General features: G+C 47.0%; 1 protein-coding gene and 1 pseudogene across 1 annotated transcript in view; both read left to right on the top strand.

Moving 5' to 3' along the window:
- The window catches only part of COLGALT2 (collagen beta(1-O)galactosyltransferase 2), a 265,169-nt gene that overhangs the window by 102,056 nt on the left and 137,441 nt on the right, over positions 1 to 25,672 (top strand). The window lies entirely within an intron of this gene.
- LOC134962659 (5S ribosomal RNA) lies at positions 8,829 to 8,947 on the top strand (annotated as a pseudogene).

A 25,672-nucleotide genomic window follows, 5' to 3' on the forward strand; every position in this document is an offset into this window, starting at 1 on the left:
TGGCGGTTTCCTTCCGTTAGAGTTCCGTTGCTAACACGCCATCTGGAGATTTGTAAACCCGTAGGTCCAGGAAGGCAACCATGTCTTTGCTGATGGTGTGTGTTAATTTTATGTTCAAGTTATTGCTGTTAAGAAGGTGAATAAATGATAACAGGAGTTCCTCTGTGCCATCCCAGATAATAAAAATATCATCTTTATACCTAAGCCAGATTAACACATGTTCTGTGTATATGTCATTCTGTTCATTGAAAACATGAGTTTGCTCCCATCTTCCCAAGAATAGGTTGGCGTAAGTAGGTGCGCAAGCCGCGCCCATCGCGGTACCCCTAACTTGCAGGTAAAACGGATCCTGGAAGGTGAAATGATTCTTCTCCAATACAAAGTTCAACAAATTGAAGAGAAGAGAATTGAAATCGTCATTCCTGCCGAAATTCAAGAAGTGTTGGACTGCCTCAAGGCCCATCTGATGGTCGATACTAGTGTATAAAGCTTCTACGTCCAACGTGGCTAGGCACAGTATTATTTCTTCCCCCCCCCCCACTTTTTTCTTTTTCTTCCCCTCTTTTCTTCCTTTTCTTTTCTTTTTCTATTTCTCATTTCACCTTAACATAATAATAATATTCATTCTCCTTTATCACATCAACTCTCATTTACCATTTCCTCCCCTCATTCACTGCCTTGCCACCCCACTCCCACCAGCACACCTTTTACACACACCTAGTTAGGACACCCCCTCACACCCTTCCATAGCTATTATGACCCCTGTCAGAAGAACAAGGGCACCTCACATCGCAACTTTCCCTATATCTTCCCATTAGGAACATATCACTCTTGCACTTGTTCTGCATCAACTTTCACACTTCTCATTTCACTCTCACTTCCCCCCTCCCCCTAGGTTGCACTCATACGTTTAATTCTCACATATTTCTATTTGATGCACACCTGAGACATGACGCACTTCAGGTAGCCACACATGCTACCTCTAGTCCTTGTTATTCCCCAGACACAGTATGTTGTCACATTAACATGTTTAGTATCCCAGTTGCACTATCCCAGGCCGTCTGGTATTCATACTAACACTCATCACTCATTAGTCGCTACTCATTCACTTATTTACCCACATGCTTCTCTCCGTTGCAATTTACACTACTCATTCCCACCGTAAATATCTTTCCACTTACATACAGTATACCAGTAATCTTTAATTTTTAATTAATCCTTCTTCATGCCGCTTTTTTCCCATGTATCTACCCTAGCAGGCCTTTACTCTCTATTAACCCATTGCTGCTGCTCCTTCACGCTTTGTAACTTTCATCCTAATTATTCTTTATATATATATATATATTTATTTATTCATATATATATTTTTTATTCATTTCATTCATTATTTTTTTCATTTTTCATTTTTATTTTATTTTAATTTATTGCTCATCCTCCTCATCATTATCTTCATGCCATTTTTTCATCCTTTGATATTTGCAATGTATACCGATTTGCATAATTTTTTCATCCCCAGACATTTCACTGTTACCTCTATTTCACTTTTACCATTATGTTCATACCATTATAATTGGTAATCATATCTATAATTACAGTCTGTATTATACGGGGGACGGGCAGGGCATACTGGCACCCCTCTCCATGTGTCTTCCCGTGTGTTATGAGGGTATCCTAGAAACCCTATGCCGGCCCCTCTAGTCCTCTATTTCCGTCTACTTTGTTGATGGTTCCCTAGCAACCCGACATCCTCATGCGGGCGGAAGTCTAGATTACAGCTTCCGCCCACACTCATAAGCGTCATACCGCTCATGCGGGCGGAAGCCCAGTTTACAGCTTCCGCCCACACTTACCAGCGTCATGCCGCCTCTAGCGACTGCTCGGACTTGGACTATACTGTCCAGGGCGGGAGTAATCCCCGCCCTCCTAGTCCGCTGCAGCCCGCCCCATGTGACATTGCTGTCACACTACTTTCTGTGTTTCACAATACGGCAATACAGTTTGAGCGGAAGTGAGAAGTCCAACTTCCGCCCTTCTTTGCCCATCTCACTTGTCTAATTTAGCCCGGCCCTATGATGCATTTTTTTGTAGGCCCTCGATTGGACAAATGTGTTTAGTATTTCCGCCCACATGGTCAGCTATTGGCTGACACTAATCATTAAGGGTTTTTAACACTCAGACATTCAACTCTGGGGAGCTGCTCAGAATGGTAGTGAACAAGCCCGTGACCGGGTGAAACGCGTTTTCCTTGCAGGCACCCCACCTGTCTGACACTTGGAGTGGTGATATTTGATGCTTATTTAAGTTTATTAACTCTATTGCTCCAAACCTATGCTAAAGCAGCACTTTCCCTTGGCTCTGTAAAAATCACTAATATTGCTGGAGCTTCCAGCCCAGCTGCATAGCATATATGTGTACTATCTCATTTAGGTACTTTGTGGTATAACCTTGCTATAGGGGCAGGTATTGGTGGCCCCGCATCCCCTGCGGGTACCCCATCTGCCTACCAATTGAATGAGTGACACTTAACACTCATCTGCTTTTCTCTATCGTCCTAGTGGATGCTGGGGTTCCTGAAAGGACCATGGGGGAATAGCGGCTCCGCAGGAGACAGGGCACAAAAGTTAAGCTTTAGGATCAGGTGGTGTGCACTGGCTCCTCCCCCTATGACCCTCCTCCAAGCCTCAGTTAGGTTTTTGTGCCCGGCCGAGAAGGGTGCAATCTAGGTGGCTCTCCTAAAGAGCTGCTTAGAAAAGTTTAGTTTTAGGTTTTTTATTTTACAGTGAGTCCTGCTGGCAACAGGATCACTGCATCGAGGGACTTAGGGGAGAAGAAGTGAACTCACCTGCGTGCAGGATGGATTGGCTTCTTAGGCTACTGGACATTAGCTCCAGAGGGACGATCACAGGTACAGCCTGGATGGGTCACCGGAGCCGCGCCGCCGGCCCCCTTGCAGATGCCGAAAAGAGAAGAGGTCCAGAAATCGGCGGCAGAAGACTCTTCAGTCTTCTTAAGGTAGCGCACAGCACTGCAGCTGTGCGCCATTGCTCTCAGCATACTTCACACGGCAGTCACTGAGGGTGCAGGGCGCTGGGGGGGGCGCCCTGGGCAGCAATGGAAACCTGTTATTTGGCAAAATATACCTCACATATAGCCTCCGGGGGCTATATGGAGATATTTAACCCCTGCCAGAATCCGTTGAAGAGCGGGAGACGAGCCCGCCGAAAAGGGGGCGGGGCCTATCTCCTCAGCACACAGCGCCATTTTCCCTCACAGAAAGGCTGGAGGGAAGGCTCCCAGGCTCTCCCCTGCACTGCACTACAGAAACAGGGTTAAAACAGAGAGGGGGGGCACTAATTTGGCGTTAGACATATATATAAAGATGCTATAAGGGAAAACACTTATATAAGGTTGTCCCTATATAATTATAGCGTTTTTGGTGTGTGCTGGCAAACTCTCCCTCTGTCTCTCCAAAGGGCTAGTGGGTCCTGTCCTCTATCAGAGCATTCCCTCTGTGTGTGCTGTGTGTCGGTACGTGTGTGTCGACATGTATGAGGACGATGTTGGTGAGGAGGCGGAGCAATTGCCTGTAATGGTGATGTCACTCTCTAGGGAGTCGACACCGAAATGGATGGCTTATTTAGGGAATTACGTGATAATGTCAACACGCTGCAAGGTCGGTTGACGACATGAGACGGCCGACAAACAATTAGTACCGGTCCAGACGTCTCAAAAACACCGTCAGGGGTTTAAAACGCCCGTTTACCTTAGTCGGTCGACACAGACACAGACACGGACACTGAATCCAGTGTCGACGGTGAATAAACAAACGTATTCCTCATTAGGGCCACACGTTAAGGGCAATGAAGGAGGTGTTACATATTTCTGATACTACAAGTACCACAGAGATGGGTATTATGTGGCAGTGAAAAAACTACCGTAGTTTTTCCTGAATCAGATAAAATAAAATGAAGTGTGTGATGAGGCGTGGGTTTACCCCGATAGCAAATATTGGCGTTATACCTTTTCCCGCCAGAAGTTAGGGCGCGTTGGGAAACACCCCTTAGGGTGGATAAGGCGCTCACACGCTTATCATACGGCCGCCCTCAAGGAGCCAGCTGATATGAAGCTGGAGTAATATCCTAAAAAGTATATACACACATACGGTGGTTATACTGCGACCAGCGATCGCCTCAGCCTGGAAATGCAGTGCTGGGTTGGCTTGGTCGGATTCCCTGACTGAAAATATTTTAGTGATATAGAGCATTTAATAGGATGCAGTCTATATATATATATATATATATATATATATATATATGCGAGATGCACAGAGGGATATTTGCACTCTGGCATCAAGATAAGTGCGTTGTCCATATCTGCCAGAAGATGTTATGGACACGACAGTGGTCAGGTGATGCAGATCCCATACGGCACATGAAAGTATGGTCGTATAAAGGAAAGTAGGTACTTGGGGTCGGTCCATCGGACCTGGGGGCCACGGCAACAGCTGGGAAATCCAACCTTTTTACCCCAAGTCACATCTCAGCAGAAAAAGACACTGTCTTTTCAGCCTCAATCCTTCCGTTCCCATAAGGGCATGCGGGCAAAAGGCCAGTCATATCTGCCCAGACATAGAGGAAAGGGAAGTAGACTGCAGAAGGCAGCCCCTTTCCAGGAACAGAAGCCCTCCACCGAGTCTGCCAAGTCCTCAGCAGGACGCTGGGGCCGTGCAAGCTGACTCAGGTGAGGTGGGGGGTCGTCTCAAGAGTCTCAGCGTGCAGTGGGATCACTCGCAAGTTGACCCCTAGATCGTACAAAGTATTATCCCAGGGGTACAGTTTGGAGATTCGAGACATCTTTTCCTCGCAGGTTCCTGAAGTCTGCTTTACCAAAGGCTCCCTCCGACAGGGAGGCAGTATTGGGAAAAAATTCACAAACTGTATTTCCAGCAGGTGATAATCAAAGTACCCCTCCTACAATCAAGGAAAAGGGTATTAGTCTTCCACACTATATTGTGGTACTGAAGCCAGACGGCTTGGTGAGACATATTCTAAATCTGAAATTTTTGAACACTTACATACAAAGGTTCAAATCAAGATGGAGTCACTCAGTACCTATGGTTCGTGGTACAGAACTGTCAATATCAGTTTCTGACGCTGCCGTTGAATTATCCACGGCACCCCGGGCCTTTACCAAGGTAATGGCCGAAAAGATGATTCTCTTCAAAGAAAAGGGCATCTTAATTATCCCTTACTTGGACGATATCCTGAAAAGGGAAAGGTCCAGAGAACAGTTGGAGGTCGGAATAGCACTATCTAAAGTAGTTCTATGACAGCACGAGTGGATTCTAAATATTCCAAAAATCGCAGCGTTTTTCCGACGATACGTCTGCTGTTCCTAGGAATGATTCTGGGCATAGTCCAGAAAAAGGTGTTTCTCCTGGAGGAGAAAGCCAGGGAGCTATCCGAACTAGTCAGAAACCTCCTAAAACCAGGCCAAGTATCAGTGCATCAATGCACAGGAGTCCTGGGAAAAATGGTGGCTTCTTACGAAGCAATTCCATTCGGCAGATCTCACGCAAAAAAATTTCAGGGGGATTTGCTGGACGAATGGTCCGGATCGCATCTTCAGATGCATCAGCAGATAATCCTGTCTCCAAGGACAAGGGTGTCTCTTCTGTGGGGGCTGCAGAGTGCTCATCTTCTAGAGGACAGCACATTCAGCATTCAGGACTGTGTTCTGGTGACCACGGATGCCAGCCTGAGAGGCTGGGAAGCAGTCACACAGGGAAGAAATTTCCAAGGAATGTGGTCAAGTCTGGAGACTTTTCTCCACATGAATATACTGGAGCTAAGAGCAATTTCCAATGCTCTGAGCCTAGGAAGACCTCTGCTTCAAAGTCACGGACATCATCATGGCAGTCGCCCACGTAAACAGACGGGGCGGCACAAGAAGCAGGAGGGCAATGACAGCAAGAACTTTTCGCTGAGCAAAAAATCATGTGATAACACTGTCAGCAGTGTTCATTCCGGGAGTGGAAAACTGAATTTCCTCAGCAGGAATGAATTCCACTCGGAAAAGTGGGAACTTCATCTGGAAGTTTCCACATGATTGTAAACCGTGGGAAAGACCAAAGGTGGTCATAAGATGGCGTCCCACCTGAAGCGCCAGGTCAAGAGACCCTCAGGCAATAGCTGGGTCGCTCTGGTAACACCGTGGGTGTACCAGTCGGGTATGTGTTCCCTCCTCTGCCTCTCATACCCAGGGTATTGAGAATTATAGGAAGGAGAGGAGTAAGAATTATACTCGTGGCTCCGGTTTGGCCAAGAAGGACTTGGTAACCGGAACTTCAAGAGATAAGAAGGGTCTTGATTCAGCAAGAATCATGTCTGTTCCAAGACTTACCGCAGCTGCGTTGACGCAGGGGCGGGTGAACGCCGGATCCTAAGGGAAAAAGGCATTCCGGAAGAGGTCATCCCTACCCTGGTCAGAGCCAGGAAGGAGGTGACCGCACAACATTATCACAGTTTAGGTGAAAATATGTTCCATGGTGTGAGGCCAGGAAGGCTCCACGGAAGAATTTCAACTAGGTTAATTCCTATATTTCCTGCAAACAGGAGTGTCTATGGGCCTCAAATTGGGGTCCATTAAGGTTCAAATTTCGGCCTGTCGATTTTCTTCCAGAAAGAATTGGCTTCAGTTCCTGAAGTCCAGAAGTTTGTCAAGGGAGTACTGCATATACAACCCCTTTTGATGTCTCCAGTGGCACTGGGGGATCTCAACGTAGTTTTGGGGATTCCAAAAATCACATTGGTTTAAACCACTCAAATCTGTGGATTTGATATATCTCACATGGAAAGTGAACATGCGGTTGGTCCTGGCCTCGGCCAGGCGAGTGTCAAAATTGGCGGCTTTGTCTCACAAAGCCATATCTGATTGTCCATTCGGACAGAGCAAAGCTGCGGACTCGTCCCCAGTTTATCCCTAGGGTGGTGTCAGCGTTTTACCTGAACCAGCTTATTGTGGTACCTGCGGCTACTAGGGACTTGGAGGACTCCAAGTTGCTGGATGTTGTCAGGGCCCTGAAAATATAGTTTTCCAGGTCGGCTGGAGTCAGGAAATCTGACTTGCTGTTTTATCCTGTATGCACCCAACAAGCTGGGTGCCCCTGCTTCTAAGCAGACTATTGCTCGTTGGATTTGTAGTACAATTCAGCTTGCACATTCTGTGGCAGGCTTGCCACAGCCAAAAATATGTAAATGCCCATTCCACAAGGAAGGTGGGCTCATCTTGGGCGGCTGCCCGAGGGGTCTCGGCTTTACAACTTTGCCGAGCGGCTACGTGGTCGGGGGAGAACACGTTTGTAAAATCCTACAAATTTGATACCCTGGCTAAGGAGGACCTGGAGTTCTCTCATTCGGTGCTGCAGAGTCATCCGCACTCTCCCGCCCGTTTGGGAGCTTTGGTATAATCCCCATGGTCCTTTCAGGAACCCCAGCATCCACTAGGACGATAGAGAAAATAAGAATTTACTTACCGATAATTCTATTTCTCGGAGTCCGTAGTGGATGCTGGGCGCCCATCCCAAGTGCGGATTATCTGCAATACTTGTACATAGTTATTGTTAACTAAATCGGGTTATTGTTGTAGTGAGCCATCTTTCAGAGGCTCCTCTGTTCTCATACTGTTAACTGGGTTCAGATCACAGGTTGTACAGTGTGATTGGTGTGGCTGGTATGAGTCTTACCCGGGATTCAAAATCCTTCCTTATTATGTACGCTCGTCCGGGCACAGTATCCTAACTGAGGCTTGGAGGAGGGTCATAGGGGGAGGAGCCAGTGCACACCACCTGATCCTAAAGCTTAACTTTTGTGCCCTGTCTCCTGCGGAGCCGCTATTCCCCCATGGTCCTTTCAGGAACCCCAGCATCCACTACGGACTCCGAGAAATAGAATTATCGGTAAGTAAATTCTTATTTATTCGCTTAAGCCCATTTTTTACAGAGACAATCTCTGTCGTTACCAGTACTGTTGGTGTTCTCAGTGAAAGAGCACGGTATATCTTTGTTTTGCCTAAGTATAATGTGCAATATTCTTTCCTCACATTCAAGTGTAATTAGGACAGGTGCCGTGTGATTCTGCATGTACTCTACCTGAGGTACCTCCAAACTGTGTACTTTATATTTTTGTCCCTCTGAGGGCATTTACTAAAGACAGAACTGTATAGGTGATAATTCTCCTACTTTTCTTCCTCTTTTCCTCATATATTTGCTCATGTTAGTAACTAATATTTGTTTAATCAAGAATTCACTGTTAATATCACGAGTGACATCTAAGGTCTGGTGCACTGCACAATTTCATCTATTATCAAATGCTATTAAAATCTGTTATGTAAAGGTAGCTATACACTTACCATGTGATCTGGCACCACCCATATGAGATTACTATTATTATGACTTATTTTGGAATTTGTCTTGATACCTGTCACAGTGATCTATATATATTTTGACCCAGGATTTATTAGAATCCAAATAAGAGAGGACTCAAAGGGACCCACTGTAATCTTATATAACAATCTAATTGCAATTACTTTCCGTTTATCCTTGCCATGTTTTTTCTTCTCGATGTTCTTCCTTCTGTGAACTCTCATCCACGATTCAGGGGAGCGTGTCCCCTCAGGAGACACGTCTCTTCAGTCTAACGTGGATAGCAGATTCACACTCATTTATCTACTACCACTCTTTTCTCCACGCATTTCTAGCATTTCCTCTCCGTGGAGGAATTCATCCTCCCGTTTCGGTGCACTCTCATTGGTGCTACAGGGTCAAACCTTCCTACGACCATACCCCTACGTTCACGCCCAATCTCGTCCGATCTTGGAAGCTAAACGGAGGTGGGCTGGGTCAGTACCTAGATGGGTGACCTCTAGGGAATACCCAGTGAAGTAGGGAGACTCTCTTCCCCGTGGAAACCACACCAACAGCAGTATCACCACTTATACTTCATCTTCTCACCTATTTAATTTATTAATTTCATTAAATACAGTGGTTTATTATTATTATTATTGTTAGAATTGTTACCTAGTGTGAGGGTTCTCCCACTCACGAATGTAACCAAACTTAGGGCTACATCAATTCAAACACAGTTTGCACAGATCTTGGGCAGATGGAAGCAGCTTAATATGTGGCTATCTTCCGATATGCATTTATCCAGGTATAATTAAGATCTGGACATTTCTTTATTTATTTTGGGAGACCTATTTCTCCAGTCGGCATATCCACGGGAGTGTTACGTTCAACTCGTTATGTCTAACTTGTTGTTTTTAGTCCCCTTGCATTTTAAAGAGTAGACAATAAAGACTTCATTATTAATCGTTAGACACATCACTGGTTAATTAACATCTAGTTTATCACAAGAGTGCGCCCAAACAAGAGTCATACTTTTCTCTTTTCGTACGTATATTCCCCCTTTTCTTGACTCTGGGCGCACCGCCACACGGACGCATAGCAATTGCTAATATTTAGCATTATTGTCCATTTCTGGCCCCTTTAAGATTACTTATGTAGCTTTGAATCTAGGTCGGTGCAGGATCAAAAATCCTTCTTGTATAATCAGGACACATGTGTCACAGTTACACTGCTCTGTACTGATATATACAATAATATATATACTTTTCTATAGCTTCTAGTATTATAGTGCAGCATTTTGGTGACTAACAGTATAATGGGGGTAATTCCAAGTTGATCGCAGCAGGAATTTTTTAGCAGTTGGGCAAAACCATGTGCACTGCAGGGGAGGCAGATATAACATGTGCAGAGAGAGATAAATTTGGGTGTGGTGTGTTCAATCTGCAATCTAAATTGCAGTGTAAAAATAAAGCAGCCAGTATTTAGTATTACCCTGCACAGAAACAAAATAACCCACCCAAATCTAACTCTCTATGCAAATGTTATATCTGCCCCCCCTGCAGTGCACATGGTTTTGCCCAATTGCTAAAAAATTTCCTGCTGCGATCAACTTGGAATTACCCCCATCGTTGTACAGTAGGCCATTGCTGTATCTTGCAGCTCTGTGTCACTGCAAGTATCCATCCATTCCATTTTCTTCCAGTGATTTGGACCAATAATACCATTGATTAGAACTAATAATTCCAGTGATTTTGTCATTTTCTTCCAGTGATTTGGACCAATAATACCATTGATTAGAACGAATAATTCCAGTGATTTTGTCATTTTCTTCCAGTGATTTGGACCAATAATACCATTGATTAGAACGAATAATTCCAGTGATTTTGTCATTTTCTTCCAGTGATTTGGACCAATAATACCATTGATTAGAACGAATAATTCCAGTGATATTGAGGCGTTTGTGTCGCTTAGCTTAGCCGTCCAGCGACCACAGTGCACCTATTTTTCTCTTTTCTTTGCATCATGTGCTGTTTGGGGCCAATTTTTTGAAGTGCCATCCTGTCTGCCACTGAAGTGCCACTCCTTAATGGGACAGGTGTTTGTGCCGCCCTCTTGGGTCGCTTTGCTTAGTCATCCAGCGACCTCGATGCAAATTTTAGGACTAAAAATAATATTGTGAGGTGTGAGGTGTTCAGAATAGACTGCAAATGAGTGGAAATTGTGGTTATTGAGGTTAATAATACTATAGGACAGAGGTTCCCAAACTGTGTGCCATGGCTCCCTGGGGTGCCTCGGGACACTTGCAGGGGTGCCCTGGGTTGGTGGTCCAGGACCAATTCAAATTATTCATGGTCAATATAATAGGCAAAACTAGTGCTAGTATCTGTCAATCATAAAATATTGGACAAACAGAAGCAAATCCTGTCCCTCACCACACAACTGACCCTAAGGATGACATATAAAGTTATAAACGCGATCTACTTAATGTAATATTTCTTTCTAAATTTCTCAATAAGAAATTTTTGGCCTAGGGGTGCCGAGAAAAAAATTCTGATACTCTAGGGCGCCGTGATTCAAAAAAGTTTGGAAACCACTGCTATAGGATCAAAATTACCCCCAAATTCTATGATTTAAGCTGTTTTTGAGGGGTTTTTGAAAACAAACACCCGAATCCGACAAAAAATTTTCAGGGAGGTTTTGGCAAAACGCGTCCGAATCCAAAACACAGCCGCGGAACCGAATCCAAAACCAAAACACAAAACCTGAAAAATTTCCGGTGCACATCACTAGACAGTTGCTATGCATCTCTTGTTTGATTTCTTGACAATTATTTTGGACACATGGATGCTCAGTTTTCAGGTTGTTTTTTTCTGTGCAAATTGAAGTTGTTCTATAGAAATGTCCTAATGGCTAATGTGTGTCTTGTGTATGAGTCACATAACCTTAAATTAAAGTTAATACAAAATAATGACACAAAGACAGGAAATTGCATTAAAAAAGGTTTGCTAAGTGTCTGGTATATGGGCGTATACTGCTTCAAATTCCATTTGTGTAAAAATTTAAGAGAACGCTTACAAACTCCTATAACGATGGTACTATGGGCCTGATTAATATTTGTTAAAGTAAAGCAAAAAAGCAAGCAACTGGCCAAAAACATGTTGCACTGCTGGTGGGACGGGCAGATATAACTAGAGATGTGCGGCAGACACTTTTCGGGTTTTGGTTTTGGATCTGGATCTCCGTTCGTGTTTTGGATCTGGGTTGGTTTTGCCAAAACCACACTTTCAGGTTTTGGTTTTGGATCTGGATTTAAAAAAAACAAACATAAAAAAGCTAAAATCACAGAATTTTTTTTTCCTGTTCCTACAGTATTATTAACCTCAATAACATTAATTTCCACTCATTTCCAGTCTATTCTGAACACCTCACATCTCACAATATTGTTTTTAGGCCAAAAGGTTGCACCAAGGTAGCTGGATAACTAAGCTAAGTGACACAAGTAGCCGACACAAACACCTGGCCCATCTAGGAGTGGCACTGCAGTGGCAGACAGGATGGCAGTTTTAAAAACTAGGCCCCAAAGAGCACATAATGCAAAGAAAAAAATTAGGTGCAAGGTGGAATTGTCCTTGGGCCCTCCCACCTACCCTTATGTTGTATAAACAGGACATGCACACTTTAACAAACCAATAATTTCAGCGACAGGGTCTGCCACACGACTGTGGCTAAAATTACTAGTTTGTTTGGGCCCCCACCAAAAAAGAAGCAATTAGTCTCTCCTTGCACAAACTGGCTCTAAAGAGGCAAGATGTCGTCCTCATCCTCCGATTCCTCACTCCTTTCACTGTGTACATCCCCCTCCTCACATAGTATTAATTTGTCCCTGCTGGAATCCACCATCACAGGTCCCTGTGTACTTTCTGGAGGTAATTGCTGGTAAAGATTTTCCCAGAGGAATTTATCATTCATTTTGATGAACATCATCTTCTCCACATTTTCTGAAAGTAACCTCTTACGCCGATACCTGACAAGGTTAACGGCTGCACTAAACACTCTTTCGGAGTACACACTGGAGGGGGGGAACAACTTAGGTAAAATAAAGCAAGTTTGTGCAAGTGCCTCCAAACTGCATCTTTTTCCTGCCAGTATACATACGGACTGTCTGACATGCCTACTTGGATGCTGTCAGATATCACAAATCCCTGGGAGAGTCTAAATGCGGGAAGCCATTGTGCAGTGGCGTGCGGTGAGGTCAGTGGCTGGTGAGGCACTGCAGCCATAATGTCCTTCGAGTACCGCAGATGACTCCTACAGCCCCTGAGCCAATGCCCGCTACTGCCGCCGTCCCAGCCAATGGCCGTAGCCTGTCTGCTCATCAAACTTGTGATGAGCAAGAGGCGAATATATTATCAATTTTTATAAATTTATGGATAAGAAAGAGGAGGAATATGGGGAGATGGAAGAGAGAGGAGAAGTTGGAGATGTGAGGAACAGGGGGAGACAGGAGAAAGAGGATGAATAGGGAGAGACAGCAGATAGAGAGAGGAATAGGGGGAAACAACACAAATGGAGAGAGGAGGAATGAGGGAGAGGGCAGTCAGAGAGAGAAGGAATAGGGGGAGAAGGAAGAAAGAGGACTAGGGGGAAACGGCAGACAGAGAGTGAGGAATAGGGGGAAATGGCAGACAGAGAGTGAGGAATAGGGGGAAATAGCAGACAAAGAGTGAGGAATAGGGGGAAATGGCAGACAGAGAGTGAGGAATAGGGGGAAACGGCAGACAGAGAGTGAGGAATAGGGGGAAACGGCAGACAGAGAGTGAGGAATAGGGGGAAACAACGCAGAGGGAGAGAGGAGGAATGGGGGAGAGGGCAGATAGAGCGAGAGAGGAATAGGGGGAGAAGGAAGAGAGGAGGAATGGGGGAGAAGGAAGAAAGGAGGAATAGGGGGAGAAGGAAGAGAGAGAAGGAAAAGGGGGAGAAGGAAGAGAGAGAAGTAAAAGGGGGAGAAGGAAGAGAGAAGGAATAGAGGAGATGGCAGAGAGAGAGGAGGAAAAGACTTATACGGGAAAGAGGAGATGTAGCGGGGAAAAAGGAGAAAAGAGAAATAGGGGGGAGATGGGAGTGAGAGAGAGAGAGGAATAGAGGGAGATGGCAGAGAGAGAGGAGGAATGGGGGAGAAATTGTTTACTTGTACTTACCTGCCATCCTCCGGTTTCTCCATGTCGCTTCTGACTCCTTGCCAGCAGGACTCCATCGCCGTCAGCAGAAGATGGGGAGGAAGCACTGGTGTATCTATAATGGTTGCAGTGTGTGCGGTGCACACGGGACCCTGGGTCCAGGGGGGCCCACACTGCACACCCTGCACCCATTTTTTCCTTACTTACCTTTCTGGCACCCATTGGCGACCGTGTGGGCCCCTTCCTCTCCCGTAGCCATCAGCGCCGCTGCTAGTGCGCTGAGCACTAGATACTCTGGCACAGAGCCAGAGTCTACAGTGCATGCGCTGGACTCCGAAAAAATGGTGCAGCGGCCATTTTTCCGGCGTCCTGCGCATGCGCTGTAGACTCTGGCACTATGCCAGAGTCTCTAGTGCTCAGAGCGCTAGCAGCGGCGCTACCGGCTACGGGAGAGGAGGGGGCGCACACATGGAGTCTGCACACGTGTTCCCTCCTCTCTTGAGACGCCTCTGGAAGGAAGGTAAGTAGTATAGAGTGTGGAAGTGGAAGAAAATGGGTGGGAGGAGAAAGTGCAAGGCAAGAGAAATAGTGGTTTTGGGAGGGCACAAGGGAAAGGTGGGTGGTGAGAGTAAATGTTAAAAGGTGGGGGGACAGATATAAAAGGAGTAATAGGCAAAGAAGAAAAAAGGATGAGACACACATAGGGCCTGGGGAGCGACATGGCAACACATGCTGAGGCCTGGGGATGACATGGTGAAAAACACACTGGGGCCTGGGGGGGTGACATAGGAATGCATGGTGACACACATACATGGGCACGGGGGGGGGGGGGGGGGCATGGTAGCACAGACAGACACACACTGGGTCTTGGAGAGGGAGACATGCTGACACACTGGAGGGAGGGGGAGTTGACAAATATACAGGAGCTTGGGGGGGGACACAGTGACATACATTTTTTGGGGGAGGACATGGTGACACACTGACCTTTAAACACTGATTGCAGAAGTAGTTCATGACAGGTAGCGCAGCATGTGTAGAGGAGGAGCTGTGCCCCCTATGGAAATGAGCACGAAGGTCCTGAGTAGGTGCGCTTCCATTCCCCCTCCCCCGCTCATTCTGCAGCTGCATTTGCGTATTTGGGGTGCGGGCGGACAGGGCAATCCATCATCGTCGGCGCCGGCATCCGTCTTCACTTGTAGATGCTGCTCCGCCCGCACTGCTTCCCCACATGCAGGCACCGATCACCAAGTTATGCATGCAAACTGGGTGATCGGGCCACATCACAGATCAGTGTTCCTGGCTGCGGCGCACACTTTTGAGAAATGCTGCCCTGAGCAGTGAGCGCTGCTGGCGCCTCTGCGGCAGATCTGCTCGCTCCCTGCATATGATGTGGGCCACTGCAGCGCAGCTGTAATCTCCAGGGGTGAGGAGAGGGGGCATTATCGGCTGGTGGTGGGAGGGAGGGAGGGAGGGAGCGTCTGATGCTCACCGCGTCAGCCAGCTCTGGGATGGGGGTGGTTTGGTGACGGAGAGCCAGTTCGAACCTGCCCACTGCCCAATCAGATCAGCCTTTGTGACAGGAGCGTGAAGAGGCACTTCTATAGGTGCCGCTTTACAAGGCTTTTTTTAATGGGCTTTTACTGACCGATGCTTGGCCCCGCCCCCCGCTTCCGGCCCTTCTCCATTGACAGCGGGAGGCACCGAGAGCGGTGCCTCCGACCACATTTAATACTACATTTAAAACTTTTTTTTACATGACAATAATGATTTAAATAATATAAAGGCTAAAGCAGATACTTAGGACACAGAATATGTGTCATAAGTATCTTCTTTGTATTATTTTAATCATTAAGGACAGGGGAGGCACTGCCACCCCTGCCTCCCCTGACTGCACGTCCCTGCCATTGTGCAAAGATGTCCCTCAGTTAGAGGTTCTCAACAGTATGACTCTTACGGAAACCGGTGATACACAGCGTAGCCTGCTTAGGAACGAGTTGGCGTTTGTGAGATGCTGCTGCTGGTGCCGCTGCTGTTCTTGTTGCGGAAGGCAATACATCTGCCCAGTGGGTTGTCACAGTCATGTAGTCCTTAGTTTGCCCTGCTCCACTTGTCCACATGTCCATGGTTAAGTGGACAGTGGGTACAACTGCATTTTTCAGGACACCGAGGACACTTTTCTTAATGTCCCTGTACAATACGGGAATTGCTTTCCTAGTGAAGTGGAATCTAGACGGGATTTGGTACCGGGAACACGGTAAGTCCATCAACTGTCTAAATCAACCAGCATAGTTGTTATGGCCTCAGTTATCCGCTTTGCAACAGAGTAACTGCTGTTATATTTCATCTTCCTAGCAAAGGACTGTTGGACAGTCAATTGCTTAGTTGAAGTAGTACAAGTGGTCTTCCGACTTCCTCTCTGGCATGATGATCGACTCCTAGAAGCAACAACAGCAGCAGCAGCAGTAGGCGTAGCACTCAAGGATCCTCCGGAGGAATCTCGGATAGGAGAGGACTCGTCAGTCATGCCAGTGACATGGCCTGCAGGACTACTTCCGATCCTGACTGAGGAGGAAATTGACGATGAGGGACTTTGTGGTGTGGCTTGCAGGAGCTTGGATACAACAGGAAAAAGGGATTTAGGTGTCAGTGGACTGCTTTCGCTCTTACCCAAAGTTTCTGAACTTGACAGTGACTTCTGATGAATGAGCTGCAGGTGACGTGTAAGGGAGGATGTTCCTAGGTGGTTAATGTTCTACTTATTATGAATTGACTAAGGCAACACATGGCTTGACACTTGTTGTCCGGATTTGTTGAGAAATAATTCCTCACCGAAGAGGCAGATTTTTTGGTATTTTGCTGAGGCATGACAATGGCTTTTTTCATCCCATGGATAACAATTGTCTGCACTGGTGTCTTATTCAAACAAACCACATCACCATCAGAATCCTCATCATCCCTTCCTCCTCAGCGCCAGCTACACTAATATCCTTCTCATCCTGGTGTACTTCTACAGTGACATCCTCAATATCAGCAACTGGACTGGCGGTACTCCTCCCACCACTTACAGAGGGCGTGCAAATGGTGGTAGGAGCCTTCCTTTCCCATACAGTCTCGGGAAGGTCAGGCCTAGACATCGCAACTGTGGACACATTTGAACTCTCCTTGGGGATTTGTGTTATCTCTGAGTCTGAATGCACAGTTGCATTTTCCTGTGCTTCAACAAGCTTTATTTTTTAAATTTTTAAAGAGGAAGGAGGGCTTCCACCTTCATGAGAAGCTGAACCACCAGTCATGAACATAGGCCACGGCCTTAGCCTTTCCTTGCTACTTTGTGTCATGAATGGATTATTGCCAATTTTACTTTTCTCATCAAATCATTTTTTTGGGGGGGGGTTATTAATTTTTGCTTCTTGTATTTTTCATGCCCTCTATGACATTGGGCATCGGTCTTAGCAGACGACATTGAATATATAATGTCATGACTGGTGGCAGCAGCAGCTTCAGCACTAATACTAGGAACTGGAAGTGGTTCCTGATCTTTCACAAATTTTTCCTCCAAATTTTTGTTCTCCATTTCACAGGACAGCGCCCCTTTATTATTACAGCACACAGAACAGTGCCCCTTTATTATTACAGCACACAGAACAGTGCCCCTTTATTTTTACAGCAAACAGAACAGTGCCCCTTTATATTTACAGCACCCCTGTATTTTTACAGCATACAGGACAGGGCTACAGTGCTCCTTTATTTTTGCAGCACCCCTGTATTTTTACAGCATACAGGACAGGGCCACAGCACCCCTGTATTTTAACAAACCGGCTCATCCCTAGATATAACATGAGGTATTAAGATATAGTATGGGTGGGTTATATTTTGTCTGTGCAGGGTAAATACTGGCTGCTTTTGCATATATCTCACAGATATTTTTACACTGCAATTTGGATTTCACTTTACCTGACCCAAATCTTAATCTCTCTGCACATGTTACATCTGCCCCACTTGCAGTGCAACATTGTTTTGTCAAGTTGCTTGCTTTTTTGCTTGAATCAGGCCCAGTGTTCCATCCTGCCTCAGTAAAATGTTCCCTGACACCTCATGCAGATGCTGGAGAGGCTGTCCCCTATCAGGCACCTTCCTGCACATCTGGTGGTCTTGTCGAAGACTAGCTATTTTTTTGTTGGCCCTGAAGGACCTGATACATTTAATTATATCCATAAACACCTACGTGACCTCCAAGTACTATTTGCTACCAGTGTCAGATTGGAACATGAAGGGCCCACCAGGGGAATGCAGTGGTAGGGGCCCATGTTTAGGGGTGTGGCCTGTTTTCAGAAGTGGTTTGGCTAACCATTAGAGAATGCATGGTCTGGGCCTCTTGCTTAAAATAGAGTATATAGTAAATACTGCTAGTGCATGCATGATAATATACCAGATTAATTACAGCAATACACTGTAGAAAATACACCATAGCCCTGTGCACTATAAGGTAATATTTGTATAATGTATCATTCAAGTGTACAGTCTGGAAACTGATCCCTAGCGGCGGAGGTGGCCCCCCAGGCCGTTTCTAGGGGAGGGCGAGCCGTGCAATCGAACGGGGCGCCTGCTGTGACACTTTTGTGGCTCCCTGCTTCCCTACCTCTCTCTTCTTTATTACTCCGCTCGGGGGGTGGAATGACACGGTTGCCTCGTAACGTCACAATGCAACCGAGTCATTCCACAAATCTCCACCCCAACGGGGGCACTTTTTTTATGTGTATGGGGGGGGGGGGCGCATTTTTTTATTCTCGCACGGAGAGCCAAATTTGGGCCAGTCCAACCCTGCTTGCAAAACACTACTCAATCTGTACCTGAGATGCCGGGCTGCGACTGTAGCTACTAAGGATTTACTTTTAAATATGTAGAATATTGCAGGTGAAGCACACCAGAACTTGGCATGAAAAAAAGCCACGGCCGATGCATTGTAGCACTTCGTATATAGGGCCCGATTCAGACCTGATCGCTGTTTTGTGAATTCGCACAGCGGACATTTATCGAATGACTTTGCATGCATATGCACCGCAATGCGCAGGCATGTCGCCAAAGAGCTACAGGATGGTGTGAAAATGTAAATTGCAAGGCGTTCGCAAGGTGATTGACAGGAAGAGGAAGTTTGTGGGTGGTAACTGCCCATGTTCAGGGAGTGTCAGGAAAAACGCAGGCGTTCCCAAGCATAGGGAGGATGTGGGACGTCAGCACCAGTCCTGATCAGCCTGTTTGTATAGCACAGCGAACAGGTCTGAATTAGGGCCATAGATTCAGACTCATTTGCACAAAGATGTGTAAGTATATATCAGTGTGGCCGGAGACCCCGACCCATGTGGAGAAAATGGCCGCTGCGGCACTGAAGGGGTTAACTCCATGCTGCAGTACCTTTTTTAAAAGGACAATAGGTGCTAGGCACCATTTAAACTATGTTACCAGTGCTAGTGCTGGGAATGTATGTAATGTATATTTAAATGTTATTATGTGCTGTGCTGTGGTACCAGACCCTCTCCGGCGACTGCAGCAGTGCTGTTGGTTAACCCCTGGCGTGCTGCCCCGGAGGGAATGGGGGTAGCACCAGGAGCAAGCTGCAGCCGCTGTGTATGTACATGGGTGGACTGGGAGAGCAAGCTCCCCATACCCACCCATCCTGACTGCGGCAATGCCGTGTACCAGAGTACCGCTGCAGTCAGAAGTAGAACAAGGCTGCAGGGCTGCATGCCGACCGCCGGGGATTGGAAGCTTTGCTTCCGATGTCATAGCGCAGCAGGGCAGGAAACTGGGTAAGCTGGCTCCCTGTATGGTGATGTAGAAGGGAGCCACTGTAGCTGGAAGTGTAGTCCCAGGCAGCATGGCAGTACAAAGCCGGATTATCGGACCCGGAGCTTAGCTTTTGGCACCCCAGTACTTCCAAGAGTTAAAGCTCTGCTGCTTCGTGCAACAGAGTGTGCCAGGGGCTGTAGAACTGAGTGGCCGCATGCTGGAGGGCCAGGAAAGCTGACTCCCAGTGCGGCAATGCAGATGCAGAAAAGAGTGACTGGACATTGGAGGGGGAGGGGGGTCAGGGAGAGCCAGCTCCCTCTACCCCCGACACTGAGAAGGGCAGTAGGGAGCGCCCGCAGTCTAAGCTGTGGCGCTCAGGTGGACCACTCGTAGGGTGGTGCACAGAGCCAATGCATTAATGTGGAAATAAATGTGTTTTAAATATATGTGCATCACTGAGCTGGGACTGCAGGGCACCAGGCATAAAGTATGTATGTATATGTACAGGTATTTAAATATTTATTTTAATATATGTGCATCACTGAGCTGGGACTGCAGGGCACCAGGCATAAAGTATGTATGTATATGTACAGGTATTTAAATATTTCTTTTAATATATGTGCATCACTGAGCTGGGACTACAGGTCCCCAGCTGCAGTGTTGTGCATTTTGGAAATCCTGTTGGTGTGCACAGGCTCAGTATATATACTTAAACATATGGAATGTATTTTACATGTATTTGAAGTGTAGAAATGCACTTGCCTTTCTCCCTGGTGGTCTAGGACAGAGGTTCTCAAACTCGGTCCTCAGGACCCCACACAGTGCATGTTTTGCAGGTAACCCAGCAGGTGCACAGGTGTATTAATTACTCACTGACACATTTTAAAAGGTCCACAGGTGGAGCTAATTATTTCACTTGCGATTCTGTGAGGAGACCTGCAAAACATGCACTGTGTGGGGTCCTGAGGACCGAGTTTGAGAACCTATGGTCTAGGAGGTATCCAGAGCTCTCTGTGGGCTGCTTTGTCCCCTCTTACTACCTCTTGTGGCAAGAGGACCCTGATTGGTCACCTGAGCTGTCACTAACACGGCAGGTGGGACAAGGCACAGAGTACTGACCACTCCCCACTGTCCATAGAGGACAATGTTAAAGGTGATTATGGGCGGGATGTACTAATGTACATCGCCGCCCATCGCCGCCCTGCGCCACGATGCTGATCGCATATGTACTAACATATGCGATCAGCATTGCGGAGGACAGCTCTTCCGATAAGAGCTGTCCTCCGCGACGCACAGCGGCAGCCTGACTTCCGGGATTTGGCCCCAGAAGTCAGTCTGCGCATGCGCGGGGTGACGGGGGCGGCCGCAGGGCATGCTGGGAGGGATCCGATCGGATCCCTCACACACCACCGCGGAGAGAAGCCCATAGGCTTCTATGGACTATCGCCAGCTAAAGCTGGCAAACCCTGCCACGGCGCTAACCTGGCGGCCGGGGGATAGTACATCAGGGAAATGCGGTAAACAGGGGGTTTACCGCATTTTCCGCTTAGCTCATCACGCTCTATGCCTTGGGCATTCACAGTACATGCACTTAACTTGATTGGGTAAAGAAAACAGGGTGGAACTACCCCCTGTGGTATTGTGTGTTGAATGAGGATAAAAGGGGGCGTGCATGCCTCAGAATGGGTATATGGGGGGTAATTCAGACCTGATCGTTCGCTAGCTGTTTTTTGCAGTCCTGCATTCACATAGTCGCCGCTCACCGGGGAGTGTGCGATCGCATGTGCAGCCGAGCGGTACAAAAAGATTTTGTGCAGTTTCTGAGTAGCCCAGGACTTACTCAGCCGCTGCGATCACTTCAACCTGTCCGGGACCGGAATTTACGTCAGACACCCGCCCTGCAAATGCTTGGACACGCCTGCGTTTTTCCAACCACTCCTTGAAAACTGTCAATTGCCACCCACAAACACCTTCTTCCTGTCAATCTCCTTGCGATCGGCTGGATTCTTCATAAAACCCATCGCACAGCAACGTTCCGCTTTGTACCCGTACGCATGCGCAGTTCTTACCTGACCGCAGCACTGCAAAAAATGCTAGCGAGCGATCAGGTCTGAATTACCCCCATAGTCTGTGACATCTTGAAGTGTGGAACTGCTGATAACTTCTGTATACTGTATCCCCTTGAAAGAGGGAAGGGACTTTTTGAGCAATAAATATCTTGCCTTTTTAATGCGTGCATCCATATCCTTCAACCATCAGAACTGCGCAAAACACCATTCTGTTTTCCTGCTGTCCTGTAGTAAGGGCAGCATCTCTAAGCTTCGCCTTCTGCCAACTACAGTGCAGGGCCTGGTCAATGGTCAGTGACCAGTGGGGGTCAACCGATGCCAGTCAGGAGGTCTGGCAGCAGCGGGACTATGCATACCCAGCAGTGAGCAGTATTCAGGTACTAGAGGTAGGAGCCTGAACAGTAACACGGTTCCAAGGCCAGTGGTAGGACCTGGTGGTCACTGCAACGTACATGCGCAGTGGGTGGAGTCAATAATAGGTGGTTACTGATGTTAAGAGGAAATCCCCCATTGACCAGGCCCCGTGAGACCCAAATCCAATATATGTTCACTGGGCGCATGCAACAAGGACGCATCCAGTAACAATCATATTAATCAGTGCAGGCTCATTAAGCTGTTATGTCACATCCGATTGTTTAATTTGTGCGACTAAGAAGCATATGTCAGTGAAAAAGAGGGTGCAAGCCGCTTGGGACCTAGTGTGCCTAAAAGGGCTGTTTGATGCGACTGCGAGACTAGTTTATGAGGACACATCTGTATATGCTGAATAAAAGTATTGTCACTTTCAGTATCTTTTATTCTCTTTGTATAGAAAACTACACAGTAATTAGCTTTATGTAATGACGATGCCCTCTGGCTCATTTATTATTGCATTTACAACTACCTCTCAGCAGCTCCTGAGCACTATTATCATAGTACAGGTAGGTCTGAATTCAGCTTTTTGTCTCCATATGCCAGTCTGTGTGCCCCCTGCCTGAACTGGTTTTCTATCAGTAAGTCATATCACTGTGAAAAAAGGTGTAATTTTAACACGTCTATCAGAGGGGATGGGGTCAGAATACCGACAGCAGAATCCCAGAGGCAAGTACTGGGGTTAGGGTTACGGTGAGGTTTAAGGTTAGGGTTGGACACTAGGGGGAGGTTTAGGGTTAGCCAGCCGGTGGGGATGATGGGGGGGGGGGGGGGGGGATTAGGGTTAGGCCGCAGGAGGGGATGGTTATGGTTAGGCTGCAGCAGGGTTCGTTGGGGTTAAGCTTAGAATACTCACCGGGTTCCATCGGTATTCTGACCATCACAGTTTACAGTACAGATGATAGTTGGACACAAACATACTTGCAAAAAAAAACCATTATAATAAGTAGTATTTTGCTAATTATTCTGTGTTTCCGTATACGGAAAATGTGATCAACTCTGCATATTGTAGGTAGCAAATGTGCATCACTGCTATGAAAGTAACACAAGCAAACGTGCCAGGAATATGATAGGAGCTGTGGCTTGACTGGGAATACAAAAGATGTAAAAAATCTCAGTATTGAATGCTTACACAGTACAGTAAATGACTGAGTGCACATAGTAGGGGCAGAGGCACTTTACGAGAGGAGGGGGCTCATGTGCAGGCTCCAATCGGGCCCCCTCCTCTCCGGTGGTGCAGTAGACGTTTCTGGGCACACCGTGCTGCATTCTCAATGACATCTCTATTGCGTATGAGGGAGTCACTGTAAAATGGGTGCGGCGGCCATTTTTCAAGTGATATTTGCAGTTTTGGCAGTCAGGCCAACGGAGCGATAAATATAATTAAATGGGTGCAGGGTGTGTAATGTGTGGGCCCCCACGGCCCAGGGGCCCGCATGCACCATATACTTGCATCCATTATAGATACGCCAGTGAATAAGGGGCCTATTCATCCAATCATATTTGCGGGACGTCCCTCAAAAATACCTGCAAATATTGAAGATCCATCAGATGTACCTTGGAGGGATCTCAGAAGATATCTGTGGCAGCTTCTCTATTTCCAACTGCAAAAGCAGCTTCCATAGGTTTGTACGGGGACTGCTGTTTAGTTAGATTTATCAAGTTCTGGAACATGAAGCATTTTGGAGCTTGGCCCAGATGGCTAACATAAGTTATCACTCTGCAACCATGCACATACATTCACTCTGCAGCCATGCACACTTACACTATCTGCAGCCATACACACACACAGGGCCGGTTCTCTGCCATTTTGCGCCCCGGGTGGGTAGTATGGGCGTGGCTTTATACAGGGGGCGTGGTCAGTCACGCCCCCTGTACAGTAGTAGCGCCGCTGAAATGCTGTGTGGTGCGCGATGCCGTCATCGCGCACCGCACAGTAAAAGTCCTTTCCACAAAGGGAAACTAGACGCTACGCGTCTAGTTCCCTGACGCCCTTCACAGTGGGACGCAGCAGCAGCGGGACACAGCGGGTGGCACAGCACTGCAGTAGCGGATCTTGCCATGGTGCGGCGCCCTCCGGAAGGCGGCACCCCGGGCATAAGTCCTGCTTGCCCGTGGCAAGATCCGTTACTGCACGCACACACACACACACACACACACACACACACACACACACACACACACACACACACACATTAATAGACAAAAAAGTAGAAAAATAGTTCCACCAGCGCAAACAATAGTAAAGAATGGATACTTATTCCAATAATGTTGATGGTATTTGCAACTTTGTTTTTTCTCCCAGTCAGATGTCATAGAATTTGCAAGAGAGAGAGTAGAAATACCATAGTGTAATACCGTTTTTTTTAATCAAAAAGAATCAACAGTCAATTAAAATATCCCTGCAAGGATATAGAATAAAACAAATAAAACACAGTTTTCACACAAATTTTTACACTGAACATTAGATTAAAAACAGCTAGGTGTTGGTTGTAATTACCAATGTCATATGAGAACTGTGTTACGAGTTCTCAAACAAGCATGCACCAAGTACATTCCATATGTGTCAGGAACATGCAAAAACACCTAAAAAAGCTGGGATATCCAAAACTGATCCGTGAGGTGGATAATTACCAGTTCCAGGTGAAGAACTGGCAGCGCTCAGTTCTTAAACGCTTTTGGAATCAAAAGAGAGTCCTGGGCTGCAGCTCCAAGTTCCTCCGTTCCGTCCGCACTCAGGATCGTCCGGTTCCCCCAGCGGCGACACACACACACACACACACACACACACACACACACACACTTACCCTTCTTTGTTCTTCTTGGGATCCAGGATGCTCCTCAGACGCAAGGCTCCTCTCTCCTCCTGTGGTGCGGTGTTATGTCACGCACACTGCATAGTGAACTGTATTGTGCAGAGGCAGTGTCCATGGGACAGGAGAATCGGGACCCTCCATCACCTTGCTGCACGGAGAGATGGGCAAGCATGCAGAGGACCAGCCGGAGGTCCCTTGCGTCTTTGCGAAAGTTGCGTCAGTAGTGGCTGCGGGTGGTAGGAGTGGGCCGGCCCCGATTCTTTGTGAGCTGTCTGTGCCCGGGACTGCTGTCTCGGCAGTCCTGCCTTGATAGCAACCCTGCCCACAACACTCCTATTATGCACTTTACCACATCTATACACCTAATTCTACTACTTTGAACATATATTGTAAAACATACAAAATGACACCCAAAAATCACAAAATAACTTGTGTCAACCTTTTTTTGTGTTGACCATGTCCATGTCGTCTTTTTTTAACCCTGTCGACCTTTTGTACTGTCTATTTTTTTGTTGGCCAACTGTCCTGACCTGTGCCTGGATACTCACCTTTTTTTCTACCAGACTTCCCTGACCAATGCCAGGATACTGACTATATCAAACCCCTTTCACATCGCACTAAAAACCCGGTATCGACACGGCATATTGCCGTGTCGAAACGGGTCAGTGTGCGATGTGAAAGGTCCTTTGCAGAATTAGCGGGTCGCCTGACCCGGTAATTCAACCCGGTAAAAAAGAAGGGTTATTACCGGGTTGAATACCGGGTCAGGTGCAGTGTGAATGGGAGCCGTTCCGATGCGACATGGCTCCCATTCACAGCATAGGGAGAGGCGGCGCAGGAGATGAGCTCATCTCCCAGCGCCGCCTCCACCCCTGCCCCTGCTGCTGATGCGCCCCCCGCTGCTATGGCAACCGACCCGGTATATTGCCGGGTCGGAAAGCCAGCAGAGGAGCGCAAATGCCATATCCCACCCGGTAAGGACATGTTTCTCTTACCGGGTAGGATCCG

Source organism: Pseudophryne corroboree, chromosome 9, assembly GCF_028390025.1.
Source record: "Pseudophryne corroboree isolate aPseCor3 chromosome 9, aPseCor3.hap2, whole genome shotgun sequence".
Lineage (NCBI taxonomy): Eukaryota > Metazoa > Chordata > Amphibia > Anura > Myobatrachidae > Pseudophryne > Pseudophryne corroboree.